Source organism: Oryctolagus cuniculus, chromosome 10, assembly GCF_051225735.1.
Source record: "Oryctolagus cuniculus isolate XC-2025 breed Fujian yellow rabbit chromosome 10, ASM5122573v1, whole genome shotgun sequence".
Lineage (NCBI taxonomy): Eukaryota > Metazoa > Chordata > Mammalia > Lagomorpha > Leporidae > Oryctolagus > Oryctolagus cuniculus.
This window is the reverse complement of record NC_142876.1, coordinates 72,370,536-72,398,109: the sequence shown is the minus strand read 5'-3', so window position 1 is coordinate 72,398,109 and position 27,574 is coordinate 72,370,536. Positions and strand designations below refer to the sequence as shown.

At 39.4% G+C, this 27,574-nt stretch overlaps 1 protein-coding gene and 1 pseudogene across 1 annotated transcript in view; one reads left to right on the top strand and one right to left on the bottom strand.

Moving 5' to 3' along the window:
- Positions 1-27,574, top strand: part of CNTNAP3 (contactin associated protein family member 3) — a 247,828-nt gene that overhangs the window by 87,911 nt on the left and 132,343 nt on the right. The window lies entirely within an intron of this gene.
- LOC100338317 (nuclear inhibitor of protein phosphatase 1 pseudogene) lies at positions 21,594-22,647 on the bottom strand (annotated as a pseudogene).

Sequence of the window (27,574 nt, the reverse complement as noted above, 5' to 3'; positions counted from 1 at the left end):
AGTTTAATATTTGTAGTCTTGTATTGTTGATCCATGTTCACTTAGGTTGAAGGAAGAGCCCTCTGTGCACTGTGCCACCACAAACACTCAGGTGCTGCCTGTCAAGAAGGATTTAAGTTATTGTTACAGTGACTGAGTGAGGCATCAAGTCCACAAATCCAAGGGCAAATACATGACCTTGGGAGATATCAGAAAGGAATTGATTGTGCATTTATGTTAGAGTAAATGAATAATTTTATAGACATTGTAAGAAGACTAAAGATGGAGGTGACATATAATAACTTCCAGCTCTTCCCCCCATAATGCACCATTATCTTGGTGACATAACCTTTTGAAAGCATTTGTTCTAATATTAGGGATAATTGAGCTTAATTCAAAATCTGATGTATTCCACAATGAATGATCCTGTTTTGTCAAGTATTTAATATTAATATAGTAGTTTAGAATCACTTTGTCATAGTACCAATGAAAAATCTTCAGTGGTTTCTTCAAGCTGCTTTTTGTCATAAGAAAACCTCTGCCACAACCCCAAAGGAGATCTTCAGGTCTCACCAACCAGCTGAATCTTTGATTTTTCTGTTCATTCCTGATTGACTGTGAATTCTTTCACCTTCTGAAAATGACTGCCCTAGAATTGCACTGACTTCTGAAATGGTAATAGCCTTCAATTTTAATTCAGTGGCATTGACAAATCAGAGCAGCTTGCTGGTCTAAGCACTTTTCTTACACACAGTATAATCAATTTCATTTCTATCCAAGATATTGATGAGCAAGGCTTTTCCTACACTAAAACTTTGGCTCTAATGATAAATTACATCAGTAAGAAGCATATTCCTTCATATAATTATGAAAATTCCAGTTAAACTATAATAAGCTATTCTGGTTTGTTTTAGACAGGATAATGCTTTCCTTTTTATAAAGGGCATCTTTTTATGCCTCTGTAGAAAATCCCTGTGCAGTACTATTTTCTCTCTTTCATTATACTTATGTTTGTTTTGCTTCTTTACTGAATACTCTATCTTAGGTAGCACTTGAATAAGAGAGTTTTTTAAAGTCAATTTTACTTTATTTAGTCTTTCTTCATGGGTCTTAAATACCATACTAAATGTATATGTACTTTTTAGGTCTAAATTGGAGCCTGGGCTATGCCTTGAGAGTCACAAAGACCTGGCTTTGAAAATAAGAACCACTGATAAGCTATTTGAATCTGAGCAATTTAACTTCTCAAAGTTCCAGTTTCCTCATTTATAAAATGAGTAGGATTTTTATGAGGAAAAATATGAAAACCATTTAATAAGCTTGGCTCTGTGCTTGGCATATAGTCAACTCCCTTAATAACTCTATTATGGTTTTTCTTCTTATCCCTGTTGCAACTCTCCTGTGCTACTGAAAAACCTTGCTTTCAAGCATATGGTCTATTATTATTTTATAAAATTTTGCTCATATGTAGCACGGCTTTAGAGATTTTACAAACTGTAACAGGAGTAGAATACTATATAATTTAAAACTATGCACATAATTACAAAATGACTCATTTTTCTTCTAATAGATTGGTCTCTAAAAGACAAGGTAAAAATAATTTGAAGGAAAAATTGTCAAAGCATGTAGAAAATTTGATTTGACTCCCTCTTGGGAAAACACACATATTTCAGGAGAGAGACTGGACCAGAATCACTGTCCTGAGATGTCAAATGCTTTAATAGTGAAATCTCACATTACACCATAACTCCCCTTATGTATGGCTTCACTTTCCACAGTTTCAGTTCCCAGCACTCAGGTACGATCTGTAAATATTAATGGGAAATTTTAGGAACAAACATTTATAAATGACAGAGTTTTAAGATGTGCAATATTCTGAGTAGCATCATGAAATCTTGCACCATTCAGCTCTGATTTGTCCGAGATGTGAATCATCCCTTTGGCTTTAGTTGCACTGTATGGCCTGTGTGACCAATGTGATCCCAGCTCAGTGGTCCAGGATCACTGGAAGCAGATATTTGCCTTCTGACTTATCATCAGGGAGTCAGTAGCAGCCTAACACTGTGTCCCAGTGTCTATGATATTCATTTCACCTCATCTTAACACCCAGGCTTCCTATCATTTCAAGAAAAAGAGGGGTGAATGCAGTATAACAAGACATTTTGAAAGAGACCAGATTCACATACATTCTACCATAGTATTTTGTTGTTGTTCTGTTGATTACTACTAGCTATCCTTAACCTTGTCTGTGTCCAGTTTATAAGTTGAAATTTTCCATGTGTCTGTGTGTATAAGAAAAACACAGAATTCAATACTGCCTGTGCTTTCAGGCATCCGAGGTGTTAGAATGCAGCCCCTGCAAAAAAAGGGGAGTCAGTTTATTATCAGTATAGTACTTGGTCATCTCTTCCCTGCTTCCCTCTGAATGTTGTAATATCATGTGCGAATTCTAGTTCTGACTTTGCTTTATACAACTTCATCTCAGACAAGCTGAATTAGGAGTTTTCCTTGTTTTGTAGCAGTAAAGATTTTTGTGTTATTTCACCACTCAGCCCTGTAAAATAGCATCTTATGCCTCTCTTCACTAGTGTATACCCATTGTTTTCCTAAGATATAAAGCACATTTCAATTAAAGAAGACAAAACAAGAGAAAGCAAGTCTAATCTGTCATTATTTACTCCTTGAAAACACCTGAAAATGATAAAGAATTCAACAATGCACTTAAAAAACTTATTTATTATTTATTTGAAAGTTATAGCAACAGAGAGAGGGAAGAGACAGAGACAGATCTGCTTTCAGCCACTGATTCACTCCCCAGATGACCACAATAGCCAGAGCTGGGTCCAGCCCAAGCCAGGATTCCATCCTGCTCTCCCAGGTGAGCGACAGAACCCAAAGCACTTAAGCCGTCTTCCACTGTCTTCCCAGGCACATTAGCAGAAAGATGGATTGAAAACAGTGCAGGTGGGACTCCCAGCACTCTGGGATGGGATGGAAGCATCACAGTGTCAGCTTTATTCTGTATAACGTAATGCCAGTGACAACAGTGCACTTTCTAAATACTATTTTTTAAAACAACTTATTAGTGATATCTTTTTTTGTGTAAGTCATTAGTTAAAAATGAAAATAAACAAGTGCTCCAAAATAGATTCAGAAATAATAAAATACTAAGAAGGATGGGATGGTGTGCTGAATTCCAGCGAGGTTTGGAACCGAGCATTGAAGGATGGGCAGGGACTACTGTCAGAGCAATAGTCAAATTTTATTAGTTTTACAAGGGCTTTTATACTCGCACAAACACAGCATGCTTCTTCACCCAGATTAGTTTAAGGAAATATATTTTTTTATCAAAGGAAGTAATATCTGTATTTCATATAATTGGAAGAAACTATCTGTATTAAAAGAATGGTCGAAATACGTGCCTTCAAGGACAGAGATAACCTGCAGCTGCACGAGAAAGCGGGTTGAAGTATCCCACCAAGGAACATCCTCAGACTTGTACATGATGCAGGGACTTTTGCCCTTGTTCCCTGAAGTATTCTACAGGCTTCTCATGTGCATCTCAGATTTGACCCCACTCTTTCTCCACAGGATGGTGATAGGAAAAAAGTACAAAATCTTTGTAAAAATCAAAAGTTTAAACCAGTATTATTAGGCCTATAAGGGAATTTGGATAAGTCCTTGTTCCTGAATACAATGACACAATTGTGTAAAGATGCTAATTCTCTCTAACGTGACCCAAAATAAAGTGATAATTAACTATAAATGTTATTTTGAAAAATGCTCATGGATGAATAAGCAAGACAAAAGTCCAAACATCAGTAAGATCACAAATTAGAGCTCTCCCATGCTCATGTCCCAGGGGACACATCGATTTCAGCAAATAGTCACATGGGAAAAATGCCTACACAACAGCCAAGGAGACCACAGGAGAGATTATAGTACCTGGATATAGCACATATACAAGAAAATTATTCACTGGAAAAAAAGGTAAATACGGGAACATATGTATATGTCAATCAGTTTAATTTAGACCCCACGTATTATACATGTATACATATTTGAAAACTTCATGCTATACATAATGACAATATCCAATTTTTGTCAAGTTAAAATACAAATTAATTTTTAAAAAAGCAAGATAATTAGTAAAAAATGTTGCAATAAGGGGAATTATTCCTACAAATTAGAAAAATGCACAATAGAGCTTGATTCTGAACTTTCAAATGCTAGATATTAATACAAAGATTAGTAGAGAAAAATAAAAAGTATCCATTGATTAATCCAAATACAGATGCCAATATACAAAATATAGCATTTTAAATCAGTAAGAAAAGAATTATTCAGCCAGTGATACAGTGACAGACAGATAATTATCAAGGAAAAAAGAAGCTGGACACTTGCTCACTCCTTATATCAAAATAAACTGTAGGTGGTATAAAGATTTTAAAGTAAGGCATCCGGGGGCTGGTGCTGTGACTCAGTAGGTTAATCAGATGTCTGCAGAGCTGATGCTGGTTCTAGTCCTGGCTGGTTCATTCCGCAAATGGCTACAACTACCGGAACTGGTCTTGTCTAAAGCCAGGAGCCAGGAGCTTCTTCCAGTTCTCCCATGCAGGTGCAGAGGCCCAAGCATTTGAGCCATCTTCTGCTACTTTCCTAGGCCGTAGCAGAGAGTTGGATTGGAAATAGAGTAGCTGGAACTCAAACCAGTGTCCATATAGGATGCCAGCATTGCAGGAAGCTCTTTACCGGCTACGCCACAGCAATGGCCCCCAGATTCTGAATTCTTAAGAGATGGGGACTTAGTCTTGTATTTTCTTCACATGGATAGAATCTTAAATCATCTCCACAATGGATATTCTAACACATTATTTTTAATAATAAATATTAATAATACTGTATTCTTAATTACCTGCTTGGGTATAATAGAACACTGTTTCTAGTTATGCCGTTGCTGGATTTATTTATAGCAGTTTCTGTTTACAAAAAGACAGCAGCATCCCTCTGACATGTATAAACATGTATAAGAATTCTCTGCCTCAGAAATCACAGGACAAGAGCCGTACAGTTTCTCCCTAGTCTGTATTTCCAAGATCATTATCTATATATGCTTCTAAATATACTTTGTGTAAAAGCTTTTGCTTATAGTAGCACTTTACTACTCTTATAAATGTCCATGTGGAATCACCTCTGGGTGCTGTGGAAAACCATGCATTGGAAAAGATTCAAGCGCCAAGGAAGTAGTTGTAAGCATGGGTATTCAACACAGCCACCCTCAGCCTCAGAAGAGTGTCTGTAAAGCAGAAACCGTTCAGGCGAACCAGACTGGATCTGCATCCTGAAATGAGAGGTTTGTTTTTGTAAAGTCCTATGTCTTATTTTGCATTCTTTAATGTCCTTATTAATCATTCAAACAAAAGGACTTGTCTTTCTTTAAGAGCTTTAAATATTCTGAAGGCACAATGTCACTCCTTTTTTTTTCTGACAGGCAGAGTTAGAGAGAAAGGTCTCCCTTCCATTGGTTCACTCCCCAAATGGCCGCTACGGCCAGTGCATAGCGCTGATCCGAAGCCAGGAGCCAGGTGCTTCCTCCTGGTCTCCCACGCTGGTGCAGGGCCCAAGCACTTGGGCCATCCTCCACTGCCCTCCCAGGCCACAGCAGAGAGCTGGACTGGAAGAGGGGCAACCAGGACAGAATCCGGCGCCCCAACCGGGACTAGAACCCAGAGTGCCAGTGCTGCAGGGGGAGGATTACCTAGTGAGCTGCGGTGCCCAATGTCACTCCTTTTAAAAGAAGGAGAAAAAGGACTTGAGTGGTGGAAAGAGACCCCCAGGGAGCTGTTGTGTTGCACTCCAGCAAAAGCTTTATTTGCTACACTTCTGACTGAAAGAAAAAATAATTGAGATTCAGGAACTGCTTGCATTTAATATAAAGAAGTTTGCAAAGATGATTGAAAAATATTCCACTGCAAAATAACCCTGGCAGTATATTTCCCATCTTTGCTTCTTAAGATAGTAAAAGCAAGATGATCAATAAATTTACACTGATAATGGATTTTCCACTACTGGAGCAGAATTAATTTCTTAATTTGTTAATTAACTAAGTAAACTCAAGTGAAAACTAGATTCTCTTAAGGAGGTGGCATATCAAGTCACAGTTAAAACACCTCTAAACTTACAGACATTTGAACACACACATTGGATTCTTTTAAGGACCACTGTCAATTTCTTTTACTGCTGAATTTAGAACCTTATTTTTAAGAAATATTTCTCCATCTGTGCTAAATTCTTTAAGCCACAAGACATCTTAAGAAAATCATTTTTGAAAGGAAAGTAATTTTGTGTGCTGTTATCAGTCTGGGCAAGCTCTGTGTACACCTGACTTCAGGTTAGGAATATGTGCTTTTTCAATCCTCCCCAGTCTTTATTGTGGTAAGTGTTTGGGACATTGCCTGCAGCTTCTGGTTGCCAGAGATCCTGTACAGGATCACATATTTAATCAAGGCAGAACTCAGTGCTGGATTGTCTGTCCTCTCCCCTTCCTATCTCCTCTCCTTCCTTTGACCCTCAGCATCCATGCTTCTTGGGTTATGGCAAAGTAAGTATGATTGGATCTGATACTCTAGCTATGTACTAGAGGGAGAAGGTTAGTGAAAATCACCAAGATATTTCCTCTTTCTGGGTATGTGTTAGCATTTTGGCAGTGGGTTTCTAGACATCATAGTCCAACCTAAACTATCTAATCCAAAACTATTGTCAGTGCTAGGCATGTCAAATCATGTAGGATGACATTATGTTGTCATAGCAAGCATATTTCAAATGAACTGGAAGACAGAGCAGGAAGATAAGTGAAAATGCAGAGCCTAGAGTTGGATCAGTTGGGTTTGAATATTGACTGCTCCACTTACTAGTATGTAAACTGGGGTTAGTTGCTTAATCTTTTTGTACCTTGTTTCTTCATCCATGCTCACTTGGTAGATATATATATATATAGTATATAATAGTATAGACATTCTATACTACATATCCTACAGATTATTGTGAAAATGAACCAAAAATATGTGTAAGTATTAATGATAATTGTGAGATCACCAGTAACTTTCTCAGTTGATTGTAGGTGCTTGACTGCAATGGGTTTAGGAGAGGAAATGGGAACCTGAAAAGGAGACAGCAAATACTGAAACTCTCTGGAAGGTGGGATGCTTGGGGAAGGCCAGGGGGACAGCAGTAGCAACAGGGACGTGCCTGAGCAGAAGAAAACCCCAGGTGGAAGCAAGGGAGACTGAGGCTGGGTTATCGTCTGGCAATGGTGAAAGAAACCCTGTACCCACAACTCCATGGCATGACTGAAAAGCAAGGTTCCATGGGAAGGTGGGGAGGGTTCGGGATGTAGACACTAAGGCAGCCCACACGTGCAGAACACACGGAAGACATGCTCCCATCTTAAAACCATGGGCATTTTGTTAGAGATTCAGCTAAGGGAAGTTTTTAAAGGAGAAATGAAGAGGGTTAGATATTTTAATACAATAATCCTTGGCTACAAGGATTAATGGGAAGGGTGTCACCAATCCAAGGTTGAACAGACAATTGCTGGGCAGATGTCCTCCCGGAAGTATTTTTAAATTTTCACCTGTTGGCCAGTGCCGACACTTGGCTAATCCTCCGCCTGCGGCACCAGCACCCCGGGTTCTAGTCCCGGTTGGGGTGCCGGTTCTGTCCCGGTTGCTCCTCTTCCAGTCCAGCTCTCTGCTGTGGCCTGGGAGTACAGTGGAGGATGGGCCAAGTCCTTGGGCCATGCACCCGAATGGGAGACCAGGAGGAAGTACCTGGCTCCTGGCTTCGGATCTGCGCAGCGCACTGACCATAGTGGCCATTTGGAGGGTGAACCAACGGAAAGAAGACCTTTCTCTCTGTCTCTGTCTCACTGTCTAACTCTGCCTGTCAAAAAAAAAAAAAAAAAAAAAATTCTCACCTCTCTCTAAGGTGGAAGCTGGTGAGCATGAATAGGTTTCTTTTTTCTAATTATAATTTCTTAAGACATTTTAAAATTTTCTATTTTCCCATTTAAACTTGCTTTGGGATTGAATATACTTTAGTTCTTCTTTCTGCCTTTTTCCTTCTAATTTTCTCTTTATTAATTCCAAATTGTACCTTTTCAGTTACCACTGTTGTTTTTGCCATTTTACTTTGTATTCTGATAGCTAATTTTCTGCCTCCTCTCACAGTAATTCAAAAGATACAGAGAAGTCTGATTATCCTTTATAAAATGACAACAGTTTATCAGTTGAATCATATTCACCTTGAAGGAAAGCATGTGCTCCATAAATCCCAAGCACCACTATCCCCAGAGACTTCAAGTGCACATAATTTAGCTGTAATTTCACAGGCATTGCTGATGATGGATTGCATCTCATAAATTACATTTTAAAATGTTATGCAGTATTCAAAAAGAATACTGCATCTGTTTGCATTTTTACTTTCTTACAACATTTGTAGCTTAAATATTTCATCTAATACTGCATAGTACAATATTAGAGGGATTAAACTGTGCATTATGGAAATAAGCATTGTGAGGAACAAATATGATGTTGGTATAAAAATGAGAGACAAAATTAACAAAGGGAACCAGGAAGGATTGTGAGTTGATGAGAGCAAATGAACAGCAAACTGACATTTTTCAGACTTTGGTAGGATGAGACACAACTGTTTCTGAAAGACAGATTTACTAAATTCTTTTTCAAATTGTATGTGCTTAAAGCCAAGGAAAATGCATTTTCTTTCAATATCACACCTTTCCATATTCGGTTTTCAACTTAATTTCCCCTCCCCAGATTTAAAAAAAAAAGACAAGTAATTCTGGGAGAGTTCAGTATAATGTTTTAAATATTTATTTTAATTATTTAAAGGCAGAGTTACAGAGAGAGACAGGGAGAGATACAGAGATCTTCCATCCACTTGTACATTCCTCAGATGGCCACAATGGGACTTGCAGGGGCCCCAGGGACTTGATCATCTTCTACTGCTCTACCAGACACATTTGCAGGGAGCTGTATCAGAAGTGGAGCATCCAGGAGTGGAACCAGAATCCATTGTAATGCAGTGCAGGTGGTAGCTTAACCTGTTACACCACAACACTAGCCCCATAGTATAATTTTTTAAAAATATACTGCCAATTTAAAGTACAATTTTTAAAAATATTTTTTCTACTAAATAACAATCAGATAAAGATTTTCTAAAGGTTAATTAAGTTTATTTGGGACTAGAATAGCATTACACTGAAAATACACATGTAACAGTAAATTATGAGCTTATTCAAGGAGCATGAAGCAAAGGAAAGTTTTTAAAGGTGAAATGAGGGTAGAGTAGGGTGGGGTTATGTATTTGGAAACAGTAATCCTTCTATGCAAGGTTTAATACCAAGGAAAGCACCAATCCAGGATTGACCAGGTAATTGCTGGGCGGTTATCCTTGTAGAAGTATTTTTTTGTGGAAAGTGGTACAGTGTTCTTTGTATGGGGTTGTGATTCTGGCAGAGTCTTTTGTAATAATTACTGCCATAATGTAGGAACCCTTCTTCAGTAACATATCGGATTTATTTACTTGTCATAGTTGACATGTGATTCTAAACTCTTGCACAATATTATATTCACTGAAAGTTAAAAAAGATAAAGTATGTGTTTTAAAACATAACTTTCTGTGGTTTCTTTGGTATCCATAGCCATATTGGCTGTGAAACATTTAGTTGCCATTACCTTTCTTTTTTTTTTTTTTTTTTTTTTTTTGACAGGCAGAGTGGACAGTGAAAGAGAGAGAGACAGAGAAAAAGGTCTTCCTTTGCCATTGGTTCACCCTCCAATGGCCGCCGCGGCTGGCGCGCTGCGGCCAGTGCACCACACTGATCCGAAGGCAGGAGCCAGGAGCTTCTCCTGGTCTTCCATGGGGTGCAGGGCCCAAGCACTTGGGCCATCCTCCACTGCACTCCTGGGCCATAGCGGAGAGCTGGCCTGGAAGAGGGGCAACCGGGACAGAATCCCGCGCCCCGACCAAGACTAGAACCTGGTGTGCCGGCACCGCTAGGCGGAGGATTAGCCTGTTGAGCCACAGCGCTCATTGGATTGGAATTGGAAGGCATTTGAAATTTCCATGAGCTGTGCTTAGGGATCTGTGTGCATCTTTTCTCAGGTGGCAGCTTGGGGGATGATCCTTGTTACTGTCTAATGAAGATGTGAACTTTCAAGGGCGACCAGTGAGTCCCATTGTAGCTGGATTTGTGATAGGTCTTCATCTTTAAATCTTCCAACTTAAAAAACAAGTGTCCCCCAACAAAATCCAGCACTGACGTCCTCAGCTTTTAAGTAGGCACATGTGAGTAGAAAGATCCCTAAAACTCAAGGTTTTTCAGTCATAGCATCTCCTACTAAAAGTTCATGGTTGTTCCATGGGGGTTTGTGAAGTGAGCCCCAGGTACAGCTTGTGGGAGGCAGCCGTGGGAGCGCAACTCTGTGGCAGACAGAAGAGCCAGAGAACTCCCTTTGCCCTGAACCCTCTCAGCAGCTTTCCGGAAGCTGCAAGACCTTGAGGGCAGCTTCCATGGCTCCTTAGGCCTAATGGGTCCAAGTCAGAAGCCAGGATTTCCATCCAGAGAGCTTGTGAGCTGCCTGTGGCACTGAGGCAGTGGCAAAGTTTCAGTGATAGGAGGGTCTGTCTGACCCCTTAAAGATGATGTTTAAAACATGGTAACTGTCTCATAATTAGTTAAATCCTCAAGATTTGAGTTTCAGGCCAGAAGTACCATGCTTATAGTAAGACTTATGATCTGAAAAATTCTGCCATAGTTTTATGATAAATTCATCCTTGATGAACATTTTGATTTTTTTCACGTCTTGGCTCTTGTGAATGATTCTGCAGTGAATATGAGTGCTAGAACATCTTCCAGATTTGATTTAAATTCCTTCGGGGTATACACCCAGAAGTAGGATTGCTGGATCATATAATGATTTTGTTTGTCATCTCTTGGGGAGCCACCACCCTGGTTTCCATAACATCTACACTATTTTATACCTCCACCAATAGCACACAAGTTCACATCTTTGCCAATTCTCATTATATTTTCACATATAAAATTTCAGTTATACAAGATAATCAAGCTCCAGAGATCTGCTGTATGTTGTGCTTATAATTAACAATATTATACACTTGAAAATTTAAGAAGGCGTGGATCAGGCATTATGGATGCTTCTCAGGATGCCTACATCCCATATTGGAGTGCTGGTTTGAATCCTGGTTGTCTACTTTCTATCCATCTTCCTGTTGTGGTGCTTGAGAGGAAACAAATGATAGAACAAGAACTTGGGCCCCTGCCACCCATGTGAGAGACAGGGATGAAATTCCTAACCCCTGGCTTCAGTCTGGCCCAGCCCTTGCCACCGTAGATGTTACAGAACACTCCCAAAACCGGTTGGAGGAGCTGCTGTAGAACTCCAAAACTGTGTCTGCTTGCCCAACACAAAACAAGCCAATCACTGATACCTGGGTGGTGGAGAACCTTAGGTGTTTGATACAAAGAATAGAGCAAGGAGTTGGGCAGTTAACACTCAATTTCTGGACTCCCTAAGGAATTAAAGACAGTGCATCTTATAGTTGAAAGTTTGGGATAAGCAATGTGTGATGAGCTTATGTGGAATCCTCTGCTCTTTTGTTTACGAGTAGTCCTGTGGCCTTCTTTTGGTTGGTGAGTGATAGGAGCCAGCCTGTTTCCTTTGCAGTGGTCAAGGCAGGCCTAGTCTGTCTAGATCTAAGGATAGATTGGGTATTAATTTGATTAGGGCCTGTGAATTGCTGCAAAAAACTTGAGATACCAACTATAGGGGTAATTGCATCACTCCCTTCACTTGATGAGTTAATCTTTACAGAAGAATTGCAAGCTGCAGAAGAGATACTGGAGCCCAATAAAAAGCTACATCAAAGATATTAGAGTTCATGGCTGAGCTTCAAGGGCATTTGGGCAGTGAATCATTGGATGGAAGATCTGTCTCTTTCTCTCTCGCTCTCACTCTCTCTTTCTCCTCTGTCTCTCTGTCATTCTACCTTTCAAATAAATAAATAAATTTTAAAAAAAAAGAAAGTTCATATCAAGGGCTGGAACAAAAAAAATTAAGACAGTATATCTTTTTTTAAAAATTTAAGAAAAAAATTTTAAAATAAAGTGAACAGATTTCATGCTTTTCATAGGTACAATTCCAAGAAGATAATTGTATTTCCCTCCTTCAAGAGAATATATCTTATGAAAACTGCTCTTACCATAATAAAAAAATCCACCATAAAATATATATGAGGCTTTTCAATAACTATAACATAAAATATGCCAAGAAAATGCTTAACAGCAAGGGACCAAGAGGAGAATTATACTCTCTATTACTTTGGCCATTATTTGCAGTGAATATTTAGAATTGAAAACTAGCCAGTGTTTCTGTTCACTGTTTTCATCTGGAGTCACTCCAAAAACAGCTTTAAGTTTTTCAAGAAAAATAGGCTCGTGCTGAAATATAGAATATAAAGATTACAAACACCCACAAATGAGACTCCTAGCTTATGTGTTAGGAGTATAATTATAAATCATAAAATGTCATTTGTATCACATAATGGTGCATTTCTGTTGCTTTAACTTGCTCAAGACATTTTATTGCTCAAGATTTTTCCCTGAAGTATGCTTGGAGAAAGGAGCTATATATTGTACAGCCATCATTCTCAGAGAAACACTCAGTTCTTAGCCTTCTTCCAGTGGCATGTACTATTTTTCCCCTGGAAAACCAGCCCAAGGCAAATTAGTGAGGTGAGCAAAATTTGTCTTTCATAGTGTCCAGTGCTGCTTACCTACTCATTGATCTGGACTTTTTTTTTTTTCCAACTCAGTCTAAGTGAATTCTCAGGCCATACTATAAACTCCCCAAAGCCTATCTTGCTCCTTGGTTGTTTCCTAATCTGTTTCCTAATCTGGTGCCTGCCTTGTTCTAGCTTAATAGTTTGAACAAATTAATGAACAAGTCAGTAACTAATAAGAGTTCCCCAAAAGGGGAAGATGTGTGTAAACTTGAATAAGGGACTCTATGAACTTTGAAAAGCTTCCTGATCCAAAGCAATGAGTAGTTCAATGATGGGACCTCAAATGTGAGAAATGGAGGGGATATTTTGAGAGAAAGTGATTTCTTCCCTCAAGTTACCTTTTAATATTTGTCAAAGAATAGGAAAGTTGGCTTTGTTTATTTTTATAAAGACCAGTTGCAAAATATGCTATACTAAACATTTTATTTGTAAGATTAGCCTTTACTTTTACTATTATAATGAATACAAAAATACATTTGCACTTAGAAAATTTGTATTACTTAGCATTACAATACAATATAAGAAATCAGTTCTATTTTACTAAAATCACTCAAATAAAAATTTTTTCTAAAGCCTCAATTATAATCTAGAAAAGAAGTAATGAAAAGCCATATTTTCACACCAGGGTACTTCAAAAATCAATGGAAATTGAATAAAAGACATTTGTTTTAGCACAATAAACATTTGAAATTCATGCATCTGAGGGGTCTTCTAAATGTTCATGGAAAATATGTGCTGTGCAAAAACCATATGTAGCTTTCAATTATTTTTTTTCCACCTAGAAACCTTTTATTTAAGGTACACAAACTTCATGCATTTCATATATATCAATTTAAGGACATAGTGATTTTTCCCACCCTACCCTCTTGCCTGCCAACACTCCCACCCTTCTACCTTCTCCATCTCCTGTTCCAATTCTTATTTTTTTAAAAAAAGATTTATTTATTTTACTTGAAATGCAGAGTTGCAGAGAGGGAGAGGCAGACACACAGATCTTCCATCTGCTGGTTCATTTCCCAAATGACTGCAACAGCTGGAGCTGGGCCAGTCTGAAGCCAGGTTCCAGGAGCTTCTACTGGGTCTCCCACATGGGTGCAGGGCCCAAAGGACTTGGAGCATCTTCCACTGCTTTTCCAGACACATTAGCAGGGATCTGGATCAGAAGTGGAGCAACTAGGACTTGAGATAGGGCCCATATGGGATGTTGGTAGGCAGGCGGGAGCTTAACCCGCTACACCACAGCACTGGCCCCTCATTTTTATTTTTTTACAAATATATATTTATAAGACGGAATCAAACCAGATGTCCATTAACTGAAGATTGGATAATGAAATTATGCTGAATGTACACCATGGAATACCACACCACCATAAAAATGAAATCATGTTGTTTGCAAAAAAAATATAGATTGAACTGGAAACCGTTATGCTTAATGAAATAAGCCAGTCTCAAAAAGACAAATGCCATATGTTCTCCATGATCTGTGGTAACTAATAAAGTACTTATTTTTTTTTTTCATTTTCGTTTCTCTTTATATACAGAAGATCAGTTTAGCATACATTAAGTAAAGATTTCAACAGTTTGCTCCCACACAGAAACATAAAGTGAAAAATACTGTTTGACTACTAGTTATAGCATTAAATCTCAATGTACAGCACACTAAGGACAAAGATCCTATATGAGGAGTAAGTGCACAGTGACTCCTGTTGTTGACTTAACAAATTGACACTCTTGTTTATGGCATCAGTAATCAACCTAGGCTCTTGTCATGAGCTGCCAAGGCTATGGAAGCCCCCTGAGTTCACTGACTCTGATAATTTTTAGACAAGGCCATGGTCAAAGTGGAAGTTCTCTCCTCCCTTCAGAGAAAGTTACCTCCTTCTTTGAAGACCTGTTCTTTCCACTGGGATCTCACTCGTGGAGATCTTTCATTTAGGTTTTTGTTGTTGTTGTTGTTGTTGTTGTTGTTTTTTGCCAGAGTGTCTTGGCTTTCCATGCCTGAAATACTCTCATGGGCTTTTCAGCCGGATCCGAATGCCTTAAGGGCTGATTCTGAGGCCAGAGTGCTGTTTAGGACATCTGCCATTCTATGGGTCTGCTGTGTATCTCACTTCCCATGCTGAATCGTTCTCTCCCTTTTTTATTCTATCAGCTAGTATTTGCATACACTAGTCTTGTTTATGTGATCCCTTTGGTTCTTAGTCCTATCATTATGATCAATTGTGAACAGAAATTGATCACTGGGACTAGTGAGATGGCATTGGTACATGCCACCTTGATGGGATTGAATTGGAATCCCCTGGTATGTTTCTAATTCTACCGTTTGAGATAAGTCAGCTTGAGCATATCCCGAATTGCACATCTCTTCCCTCTCTTATTCCCACTCTTATATTTAACAGTGATCACTTTTCAGTTAAGTTTCAGCACTTAAGAAGAATTGTGTATTGATTACAGTATTCAACCAAAAGTATTAAGTAGAACAAACAAAAAAAAATACTAAGAGGGATAACATGTCAAGTTGCTCATCAACAGTCAGGGTGATGGCTGATCAAGTCACCGTTTCTCATAGTGTTCATTTCACTTTAACAGGTTTCCTTTTTGGTACTCAGTTAGTTGTCACCTATCAAGGAGAACAAGTGGTATTTGTCCCTTTGGGATTGGCTTATTTCACTCAGCATAATGTTTTCCAAATTCCTACTGGGGATCACTTTTCAGTTAAAATTTAAACACCTAAGAATAATTGTGTGTTAATTACAGAGTTCAACCAATGGTACTAGAACAAAAAAAAAATACTAAAATGGATAAAGTATTACATTGTACATCAACCGTCAGGACAAGGGCTGATCAAGTCACCGTTACTCATAGTGTCCATTTCATTTCAACAAGTTTCCCCTTTGGTGCTCAGTTAGTTGTCGCCGATCAGGGAGAACATATGATATTCATCCCTTTGGGACTGGCTTAATTCACTCAGCATGATGTTTTCCAAATTCCTCCATCTTGTTGCAAATGACCGGGTTTCATTGTTTTTGACTGCTGTATAGTATTCTATAGAGTACATGTCCCATAATTTCTTTATCCAGTCTACTGTTGATGGGCATTTGGGTTGGTTCCAGGTCTTTGCTATTGTGAATTGAGCTGCAATAAACATTAAGGTGCAGAAGCTTTGTTGTTTGCCAATTTAATTTCCTTTGGGTAACTTCCAAGGAGTGGGATGGCTGGGTTGAATGGTAGGGTTATATTCAGGTTTCTGAGGAATCTCCAGACTGACTTCCATAGTGGCTTAACCAATTTGCATTCCCACCAACAGTGGGTTAGTGTGCACCAAAATAACTTTAATTCCATTTTCCATAAACTTGTTGAAGCACTCTCATATAAACATTTCAGTGAGATTTAGGTGAGCGTAATTACAATTGTCATGACAATTAAATGGGAACCATATCTAAGCAAAGGCCTTAGAGGCTCAATAAACATAAACTCATGATGATGTTGATTTGAATTTGGGAATATAACCCTCTTCCTTAGATTACTTAAATGAACTGGTTTTATTTATCACTCCTTTATACCAACCTGACAGTCTCCGTGGCCTAGAGGAAAAATATGCTGTGAATTATTGTTAGTCACCAACTTGGATGGGTGCTAGAGGAGTCACTCAGCGGTGAGCAGCCTTGAATGTAAGAAATATTCTCCTTAGAGATTGGTTTGTGGCACAAAGGGTTAAGCCACTACCTGCAATGCAGAATCCCATATGGATGCTGGTTCCTGTCCCGGCTGCTCCACTTCTGATCCAGCTCTCTGATAATATTCTGGGGAAGCAGCGGAAGATGGTCCAAGTGTTTGGGCTCTGGCCACCCACGTGGGAGACCCCAGTGAAGCTCCTTACTCTTGGCTTTTGGTGCCCCATCCCTGGTTGTTGCAGTCATTTGGGGAGTTTAAGTTTTGGATGAAAGATCACTCTCTCTGTCTCTTCCTCTCTCTGTAATTCAGCCTTTCAGAAAAATAAACAAAATTTTTAAAAAATGAAATACAATCTTTAGAAACTTGAGACAGAAATAAACAAGGATAATCCTGTCCCTTATTTACAAGGATATTCATTGCAGCAGCATTGATTGTTTTTTTTAAGATTTATTTATTATTTTATTATTTGAAAGGCAGAGTTACAGAGGGGTGGGGTGGGGGAAACAGATCTTCCATCTGCTGGTTCACTCCCCAAATGATCATAATGAAGTCAGGAGCCTAGAACTCCATCTAGGTCTCTCACATGAGTGGCAGGGTCCCAAGCACTTGGACCATCTTCTGCTGCTTTTCCAGATGCATTAGCTGGGAGCCAGATCACCCAAGACTTAACCCAGCATTCATATCGGATGCTGGTGCCATAGGCAGCAGCTTAACGTGCTATTACACAATTGTGGTCCCCAGCATTGATTGTTAAGTGTCAAAATTGACAGCTCTGAAGTTTCTAGAGGTTTGTTGATATGGAATGAGTAAAAATTTTAAAATGGGAAAATCATACCATGCCAAACTATGTAACTCTTAAAAGAATGATACCAGAATACATGAGATGAACTTCCAAGACAGAAATTAGTGAAGTAAGGGGCCGGTGCTGTGGCATAGCGGGTAAAGCTACTGCCTGCGGTGTGGCATCCCACATGGGCGCTGGTTTGAGTCCTGGCTGCTCCACTTCCGATCCAGTTCTCTGCTATGGCCTGGTAAAGCATTAGAAGGTGGCCCGAGTCCTTGGGCCCCTGTACCTGCGTGGGAGTCCCGGAAGAAGCTTCTGTCTTCTGTCTTCGGATCGGCTCAGCTCTGGCCTTTGCAGCCATCTAGGGAGTGAGCAGCAGGGTGGAAGATCTCTCTCTCTCCATCCCTCACTCTCTCTCTCTCTACCTCTGTCTCTCTGTCACTCTTTCAAATAAATAAATAAATCTTAAAAAAAATAAATTAGTGAAGTGAAAGTAGAAGTTGGACAACAAAGCAGAATATTATTCCATTGATATTAAACCCCAGACAACAAAGTACAAAAATAAAATGTATGTGAATATGATGTTAAAAAACCTGTACAGCATTCACTGATCTGTGTATTTATAGAGAAGAGAAAAGATAGCTTGGCAAAAGATGGTTCACTCAGTTTACTCCCTGTATTTAGATATTCTTTGACTCTACAAAAACACATCCGTGTTTATAAATGTAAATAATGATGAAGATAATATGAAGATCCTTCCAAAACTTCACAGGAAAATGGAGTTAAACAAGTTTATTTTGGAGTGAAAAATTTTAATTATGTATATTGTTTTTCATAATATACATTTTTCATGAACTTTTTAAGACCATATGCATGGATTTCAAAAATTTTTGCACTAAAATAAACTTACATTTACCTCCAATTTTTATAATTATTTTGGCATCCCTAATTATTTAAGCATCCCTAATCCAAATATCCTAAATCTTTCAAAACCTGAAACTTTTTGAGTGCCTATATGACATCATAAGTGGAAAATCCCTGACCTGACCTCATGTGACAGGTGGCAGTCAAATGGCACTGAGAATATTGTATAAGTTACCTCAGGATATGTGTATCAGTTGTATATGAAACACAAATGAGTTTCATGCTTAGACTTAGCTGTCATCCCCAAGATATTCTATTTTATATAAGCAAATATTCCAAATCAAGCCTGAAATTTGAAACACCTATGGTCCCAAGCATTTCAGATAAGGGATAGTCAATCTGCAATCATAATAATAAACAGTTTGTGCCTACTATGTATAAGCCATGGTTCCTCACAGCTACTTCTGAAATAGGTGCTATGAGTGTAATTTGGCAGATGATGAAATTTAAGCACAAAGGAGTGAAGGATTATGCCCAAGGTCTCACATTTACTAAGTACTTCGTGTCTCATTAATAACTACTAAGCTATAGGACTCTTTAAATTGTAGAAGCTGTCCAGTGTAATATTAAACTGCAGGATCCCTTATTCCAAAAGTATTGATAACTTCAGGATGGTCAAAGCAGAGAACTAAATCAAGCACTGATACAGACCTTATAAGCAATGCACAGGCTATACACCTTTAGAGCTCAACTGCATATACTTATAAAAATATCAAAAAAGGGAGTTGAACAAAATAAAGGTACTTACAAACATGAAGGGACTTTACCAGATTATTTCTAGAATCTTGAGTGATTTTTTTAAGTTTTTACTTATTTTCATTTTATTGAAAGGTAGAGAGACAGAGACAGATCTTCCAGCCACTGGTTCACTCTCCAAAGGCACACTGCAAGCAAGGTTCAGCCAGGTCAAAGCCAGGAGCCAAGAACTCAATTCTAGTTTCTCACAATGGTAGCAAAGCTCCAGTAGCTGAGTCCTCATCTGCTGCCTGCTAGGGTGCACATTAGCAGGGTGCTGTATTGGAAGCAGAGATTGGACTTGACCCCAGACACTACAATATGGGGAGGTGGGCATCCCATTTGATGTCTTAACTGCTGTGCTGTATGCCCAGCTCTCTTGCGCAAATGTGGTCTTTGAGTTAGACAGCTCTTGCTGAGAATCCAGCTTTGCCACTGACTGGCTGTTGGACTCAGATCAGGCCATACTGAAAAGTGATGTTTGATCTAAAAATTGAAACATAGGAGAAGCCAGTGAGGAGTCTTTCTGAGTGAGTTTTCTGATCTGTAACACAGTTACAGAAGTTACTGTCATGCCCTGATAAAAGACTGATTAAATTAGCAGCTCTGGGTTCTTTCTCTAAAGACTATTGCGTTCATGACCAAGTTGTGTTTATTTCTGCTTCTGTTGGGAGGAAAGAAAGCTCTGGGAAGGCTGCATATGAGAAGGGACAGGAACGTGACTGGATGCCGGAACAATGTTTGACGAATGGTAGGAGTAGGCAAAAATCTTTCCATACTTCTCCCATGATCTGACATGGAATTTCTTTAGGGTGTGCTAATGATTGAGGTAACCCCCCCAGCAAAGGGTGTGGGGTATTACTGTTGCTTGGGCCAGGTCTGTCCCACTTTGTTCTGCCTCATATTGTGAGGCTTTCCACCAGACAACCCAAAGGCTGGCTAATGAGGTGAAATCCAGGGGAATTTCTAGAAATATTCTCTTTAACTTTCCTGCTGTTCAACTAGAATAGGGAGCCTAGGGCTGGTGACTTCTGTTCTCCCTCTTTCAGAAAGCTGTGTTTGAATGACATAATTCAAAGGAAGAGCCTCTCAACCACACACCACCTGGAATTCCAATTAGATTTTCATTCGGTTTAATAAGTGATCACATCTTGAAGGTGAAGATATTGCTTACAATTTTATGAGTCTTAGTTTAAAGAAACATGTTCTCATGATCCACAAGTTACTAGGCATTGAGGATTCAGGATATATCATGAGAGAAGACTTGGGTGAAAATTGTCCATAAACACATAAACAACCATGCAAATAAAGTAATATGATAAGTGCTGTTAGCAAGAACACCTATAAAAGGAATAATTGTGTAGAGTGAATGGATGGGTTATTGAGAGGGTACTAATCTTAGCCAAGGTGATCAGAGAAGGTCAAACTGAAGAAATTATACTCAGTTTGAAAACTGAGTGGTAGGAGGAGCCAATCAGAAAAACCTGGGGGAGGAATGTTAGGAGATAAGGAAAGAGTAAGAGAAAAGTTTAGGAAATAGGGAACAGCTGGAAATTTGTAAGAGGTCTTCAACAAGAGAACATCAGTAAACAAGTAGGAAGGTTGTAGAAGATGAAACTAAAGAAGGCATGGTGGGAACATCAAGGGTCTTGAAGGCCAGAGGTGATACAGGTTGAGGACTGAGGAAACAGTGTTAGCTTTGTCAGAGTAGTGGTGGGGATCACTGTAACATCAGCACCAGGAGAATTATGGAGAAATCAATCAAGTTGAAAGTGTTTAAAGTTAGTGGAAGAGTATAGAGTAAAATCAGTGATTTTATATTTTTCTTTCTTGAAAAAAGTTGCTAAAGGCATTCAAGAGTAGGGAAAAGGAGGCTTGGAAGTTCCACATGGATCACTCCATGAGAAGTGGAGAAGTTTGCTTTGGTTATTGTGAGTAGATGTATGATAGACAGACAGACAGACATATGGTAGACAGATACAAAGAATAAAAAAATGCTAGTTATTTTTGGTTCTTTTATAATAGACGTAGCAAGGCCTCTAAAAATAAACAACCTAATACATTTTTGAGCTGCTATCAATATGTAGTATCACATTATTGAGACAGATATTATAGATAGTTCTTAGGTATTTTTTAAAAAATATATTATCATTGAACATTATCTTTACATGTTTCTATAATTTACAAAATTAGAGTCAGCATTATTTCTGGGCATGCTCCAGAAATTCAGAATACAGCAAGATAGTCAACAATGGAGCAATGGTGTAACCATAGGTGAGGTTTAGTAAGCAGGTGCATATCTGTAATGCTGTTTGAATATCATTGATTTTGTTTTTTTGTGGTAATTCAGAACAAGGTTATTCACAAGTTATTAGGATAATCATCGAGTGACTAATAATTATTATGAAAATAATATCAACTAAAAGGTGAAATTTTTCTAGAATAATTTCAACCATATACCTAATTTTAATTTTTGCATGATTAGGACCCCAGCAGACATTCTGAGAGAAAATACTGCACACATTTAAAGTTTTCTCCCTAGTTCCTTAGCTCCCCAATACCCTTCCACCCCATTCTCATCCCGTCCTACCCTTCTCCATGACTAAAAACATCAAATCAGTAAGGAAGGTGTGCCTTCTTGACCAGCCAAGCCTCTTTTGCATATTTCTTCTTCTTGGATTCCTTTACAGCTTCAGGGTTTTAGACTGCAGAGTTTGGTGCAGGGTTCATGTTCACTGCTCATAGCATGATAGGGGTCAGGTCCACATTAGAGATGAGGTTCAGAAATGACATGGGCAATCCCCCAATGAGTGCTATCCCATGGATGCCATGAGGCTGGAAGCCTGTCTCACTGTTCATGGGGGCATGCCTCCATTGAGTCTGATGCTGAAGGCAAAATTCTACATGCATCTGCTCTCTGACTTCTCCAGGCCCAGGGAGCTAGGGTCATCTACAAACTTATTCTTGATTGGGACCACTGCAATTTGCACCATGTTGCAGAAGCTACTAACTGAGAGATCCCCATGGATTCCCTGGGTTGGGGAACTCATCATCCTCGCCAAAAGTCACCTGGGAGTACTTCCTCTTCCTCTTTGATCTCTGAATGTCCAGATACCCCACTTCAATGGTGAGCATAGAGATTTGCTTGTTGTCAGCAATGTTGACCTCTGCCAGGTTATCAATTTGGTTTCCTCCTCTGGAAGCCCCAGTAAGCCCTTGATCTCATCCTCCTCTCCATCCATCTTCTCATCTCTTTTCTCAGCCAATGGCAATATCTGAGGCTTCTCACACAGAGTGTATGCCCTGTGGATGCACCAAATGAGACCATGGAATTGGTGGGAATTTGCTGAGGCTTGTAAGGTTCAGCTGATTGTGACCCAAGAAAGTGTTGTGTGTATTTTTGAGATCTGTCAGCAGATGTCTTCAGATGCTTGTGGTAGACTGGTGCAGGGTGGACCTTAGAGCAAGACTGATGGTCAGCAGAAAAGTCACAACAAATCAGCGTTTCTCCCAAAAAAGCAATACTTATTCCCATCAATGAACGATTTCTCAATTAGTTTGTCTCCTTTGACTACATCCATATGTAAACCAGGTGGGGATTCACCTGCCCAGGTGGACCAGTCAAGCAACAGGAGGCTGGAGCTGGAGTTTGTGACTGCCTCCATCTTGTGTCTTTCAATTCCCATTTTGAAATTTTTGGTGAAAATTTAGATTGCTTTTCCTCAATTTTGGTGAGAATCATATCTTTGTTTATAAAAATGTACATTTAAAACCCAGTTAATCACTACAAAAATCATGCTTGCAGTGAAAATGCAGTCGTGATAGGCATGCTACACATTCTGAGCACCAGAGAATCCCCTAGAAACCAGTTTGATCAGCATGACAGTTCACGTTGCCCTTGAATTTATGTCACCACCATGGCTCTTCACTAACATATATTTGCTTCTAGTTTGTTACTTAAAGATGTGAGAGAGAGAGAGAGAGAGAGTTCCCATCCACTAATTTTGTCCTCAAACTCTTGCAAAGGCCAAGACTTGGCTGATGTCAAAACTGGAAGCTGGGAATTCAACCCAGGTCCCCCACAGGGGTGGGAGGAACTCAATTACTTGAGACTTTACTGCTCCCTCCTAGGGTCTGCATTGTCAGGAAGCTGGAGTCAGAAATTGGAGCTGAGCATTGTACTCAGGTACTCTCATGTAAGACCTGGGTATTTTTAAAAAGGATTTATAAATTTATTTGAAAGAGTTACAAAAAGAGAGAGAGAATCTTTGATCCACTGATTCATTCCCAGAGATGGCCACAATGGCGAGCACTGAGCCAGGTCAAAGCCAGGAGCCAGGAGATTCATCTGGGTCTCTCACATGGGTGGCAGAGCTCAAACATTTTGATATATTTTTTTAAGATTTGTTTATTTGAAAGGCAGGGTGACACAGAGAGAGGAAGAAACAAAAAGAAGGTGCTAAGAGAGGAAGAGAAAGATCTTCTATCTTCTGATTCATTCCTCAAATGCCAGCAACAGCCAGGGCTAGCCAGGCCAAAGCCAAGAGCCTGGAACTCAGTCCAGAACTCCCACAGGAGTGGAAGGGACTCAAGTACTTGGCCAACATCCATCACTTTCCCAGGTGTGTTGGCAGGAAGCCCGATTGGAAGGAGAGGAGCCAGGATTCGAACCAGCACTTTAATATGGGATTCAGGCATCCCAAGCTGTAGCTTAACACACACTGCGCCACAATAATCACTCCCCGATTTTGTTTTTTAAGATATATTTATTTATTTTAAAGTTGGAATTACAGAGAGAGAAAGTAAAGGAGGAGGGAGTGGAAGCAGGAAAAACGGGGGAGAGTGAGAGAGAGAGAGAGAGACAAAGAGAGAGAGAGAGATCTTCCATCTGCTGTTTCACTCCCCAAAGGGCTGCAGTGGCCACAGCTGGACCATACTGAATCTAGCAGCCAGGAGCTTCATCCAGATCTTCCATGGTTTTCAGGGGCACAAGTACTTGGGCCAACTTCCACTGCTTTTCTAAGACCATTAGCAGAGAGCTGGATTGGAAGTGGAACAGCCAGGACATGAACCAGCACCCATATGGGATGCCAGCTTTGCAGGTAGAAGCTGTTATGTCACAACCCTGGGGATTTTGGTTTTTATTGCCACAGTTATTAATTTATATTTTTATTGCTTTTTTTTCCTCAAAAAATCACCCAAATGGTGCATTATATATATATATATATATGTTTCTCCTAAATGCATACATACTTTGAAGCCTTAAAGTGATTGCATCGTGTGGTCAGGTCTTTAGGGAGGCAATGATGGTTAAATGAGACATAAGTATGGGACCCTAATCCAGTGAGACTGTGACTATATATAGGAAGAAGAGAGAAAGAGCTGTATCTGTTTGCCCTGAGTGGACACAGTGAGAAGGTAGTTATCTACAAGCCAGGAAGGAGATCCTCACCGTGCTTGCACCTTGATCTTGAACTTCTGATGTCTAGGACTGTGAGAGGATTAACATCTACAGTTTAAGCCACTTGTCTGTGATATTTTACTGTGGTGACCCAGCAGACAAAGACAGAAATCTGTGGCATCTAGACATTGCCAGCATATTTTTAGAGCTCTTTTTTTTTAACCACAGTCATGATTAATAAATGTCAACATACAGCTTGAAAATATGTGGAAAATAATTTCTTTTTGAAATTAATCCACTAGTACAAGTACATCATTCTCTTAACAAAATTTACTTTTCTTAAGATTCAGGAAGAGTTACAGAGAGAGAGGGAGAGATAGAGAAAGAAATGTTTCATCTTCTGGTTCACTCATCAAATGGCAGCAAAGGCCAGGGCAGGAGCTTGTTAACTCTATCCAGGTCTCCTACGTAGGTAACAAGGGCCCAGGTACTTGGAATATCTTCTGCTTTCTCAAGCACATGAGCAGAAAGCTGGATCAAAAGTGGGGCAGCCAGGACTCAAACTCACATGGAATGTCAGCACTATATATGGCATTTCAACCTGTTGCATCATGCCAACCCCCAAATCTATTATTTTTTTCTATATAAACCATTCACCTGGATATTTTTCATTTTCTACCACATCCTATATTGCGAAGCCATTTATTTTTAATGACTAACATTTCATGTGCTTTAAGCTATTATCATGAGGAGCTAAACTCTCTCTGAATAATAATTGAAGAAGAATTATTTGCTTTCAGAAGGTGTCAGTGTAGGTAATGCATTTCAGCCTTAGACCCAGAAGTTTAAAGCTTACGATATTGATATAACAAGGTGTGTTTTGAATAAGCTATATAAAACCATTATTTTTCAACTACAGTATTAAGTGACACATACATATGACAGCTACAATAAAATCCCTTAGGAAACATGTGTAAGGGAGAATACATATACTGACTAAAAAAATCTAACCAGAAAAAAGAGGTTGTGCAGGCAGCTCAGATCCACTTCCCACTTCAAGCCACGGTGTGTTCCACTGCTTCATCTAAACTATTAATTGGAAAAGTTTTCTTCAAATAAATATCTGAGTTTTTTGGCAAATTCTCAGGATCTTTTTTCCTGAAAATAAACACCATCAAATCAAATTAGGGTGGAAAGAGAATGCACCTGGAAAAGAGGAAAAAAGGGAACCATGTTATTGAGTGCATGCGTATGTATCCAGCCTGAAATGTTTTACATTTATCACACTTAATTTTCTTGAAGACATATGGGGAATGGCAGACTTAACAAGGTGAGGAAACTTCACCAAGTTTACTAATGCTAGAGTGCTTTTAAGAGTAATTTATTAGGGCCAGTGCTATGTTGTAGCGGGTAAAGCCACCACCTGCACTGCTGGCATTCCATATGGGCACCGGTTTGAGTCCCAGCTGCTCCACTTCCAATCCAGCTCTTTGCTATGGCCTGGGAAAGCATTGGAAGATGGCCCAAGTCCTTGGGCCCCTGCACCCATGTGGGAGAACCTGAGGAAGCTCCTGGCTCCTGGCTTTGGAATGGCACAGCTCCGACCATTGCGGACAATTGGGGAGTGAACCAGTGGATGGAAGACCTCTCTCCCTCTCTCTGCCTCTCCTTCTGTGTAACTCTGACTTTCAAATAAATCTTTTAAAAAAGAGTAATTTATTATGTTGCAAAGCCATTTTGAAATCATGCACATGAAGGTCTTCAAAAAGATCACAAAAATGTGTATTAAAGAATTAGGTGTAGTGGGTAAAGCCACCACCTGCAGTGCCAGCATCCCATATGGGCACTGGTTCAAGTCCTGGCTGTTCCACTTCCAATCCAGCTCTTTGCTATGGCCTGGGAAAGCAATATAAGATGGCCCAAGTCTTTGAGCCCTTGAGCCCTTGCACCCGTGTGGGAGACCTGGAGGAAGCTCCTGGCTCCTGGCTTCGGATAGGCTCAGCTCCAGCCATTCTGGCCAATTGGGGAGTGAACCAGCAGATGGAAGACCTCTCTCTCTTCCTTTCCTTCTCTCTCTGTGTAATTCTGACTTTCAATAATAATAATAATAATAATAATAAAAGAATTATGCATGGATTGAAACATTTTTGGCATCAAAAGAAACTCAATTCCATTTCCATAAACTTTTTGAAGTATCAAATTAACTTAGGCTGAATGAAGATAGAATGAATTCTTCTGAGAGTTTTTCAGGCAAGTTAATACTGTGTTTTACCCCAGATGTAGGCAGCCACACATTCTGAATTCTATGGAATAGTCACAACTTTAAAATATTTAGTGTTGTCTTGTCCATCTTTTCATCTTATTGTCAAGCCCACTGTGTCAAGTTTAGAACAGTAAGTTTGGACAAATTTCTGGCCAACACTCACTTTGGTTAGCTCATAGTGAAAAGTACTATCACTCAGGAAATATTATCATCAGTGGCAGACCTGGAATTCACATCTTGGAACACAGTTGAGATTGATGGCTTTGGTGTGAGCATTTGGTCTAGTTGCTAAGATGCTGGTTAGGATGCCCACATCCCACATAAGAGTGCCTGGGTTTGCTACTGGACTTAGTCTCCTAACTCTGAGGCAGCAGTGATGGCCCAACTGGGTTTCTGCAACCCATGTGGGAGGCCTGAATTGAGTTCCCAACTTCTGGCTGTGCCTGGCATTGGCTCAGCCATTGTGGGTAGATGGGGAGTGTCTGTGTGTCTCTTTCTGCCTCTCAAAGAAATAAGTACAAATTTTTTTAACCTAAAAAAGACCAATGGCTTTAATCAGAACTGATGCTAATCCCACTGTACACTGAAGCTAGCAGAAAGAACAGAAAGAACAGTGTAGGACAGAAGACACAATAATAAACAAAGTGTCCAGTTTAGATAGGTGAAAGCTAGAAAGGTGGGGGGCAGCTGCTTGAAATGGTTTTAAAATAGAAGCACACCCTAAACTAATAAGAAATAGTTCTCAAAATATACCATGGAAAGGATGTTTTGGAAATTTTGGATTTCAAGGGGAGGAAATGAGAAAAAAAACTCAGAAAACTCCAATCAAGAGATAATTATTATTTCTTTTTGCTAGGAAACCAAAATCTTTAACCGAAAGATTAAAAACAGGATGGATTAGAAATGTCTTAGGGACCTTGAGGCCTTG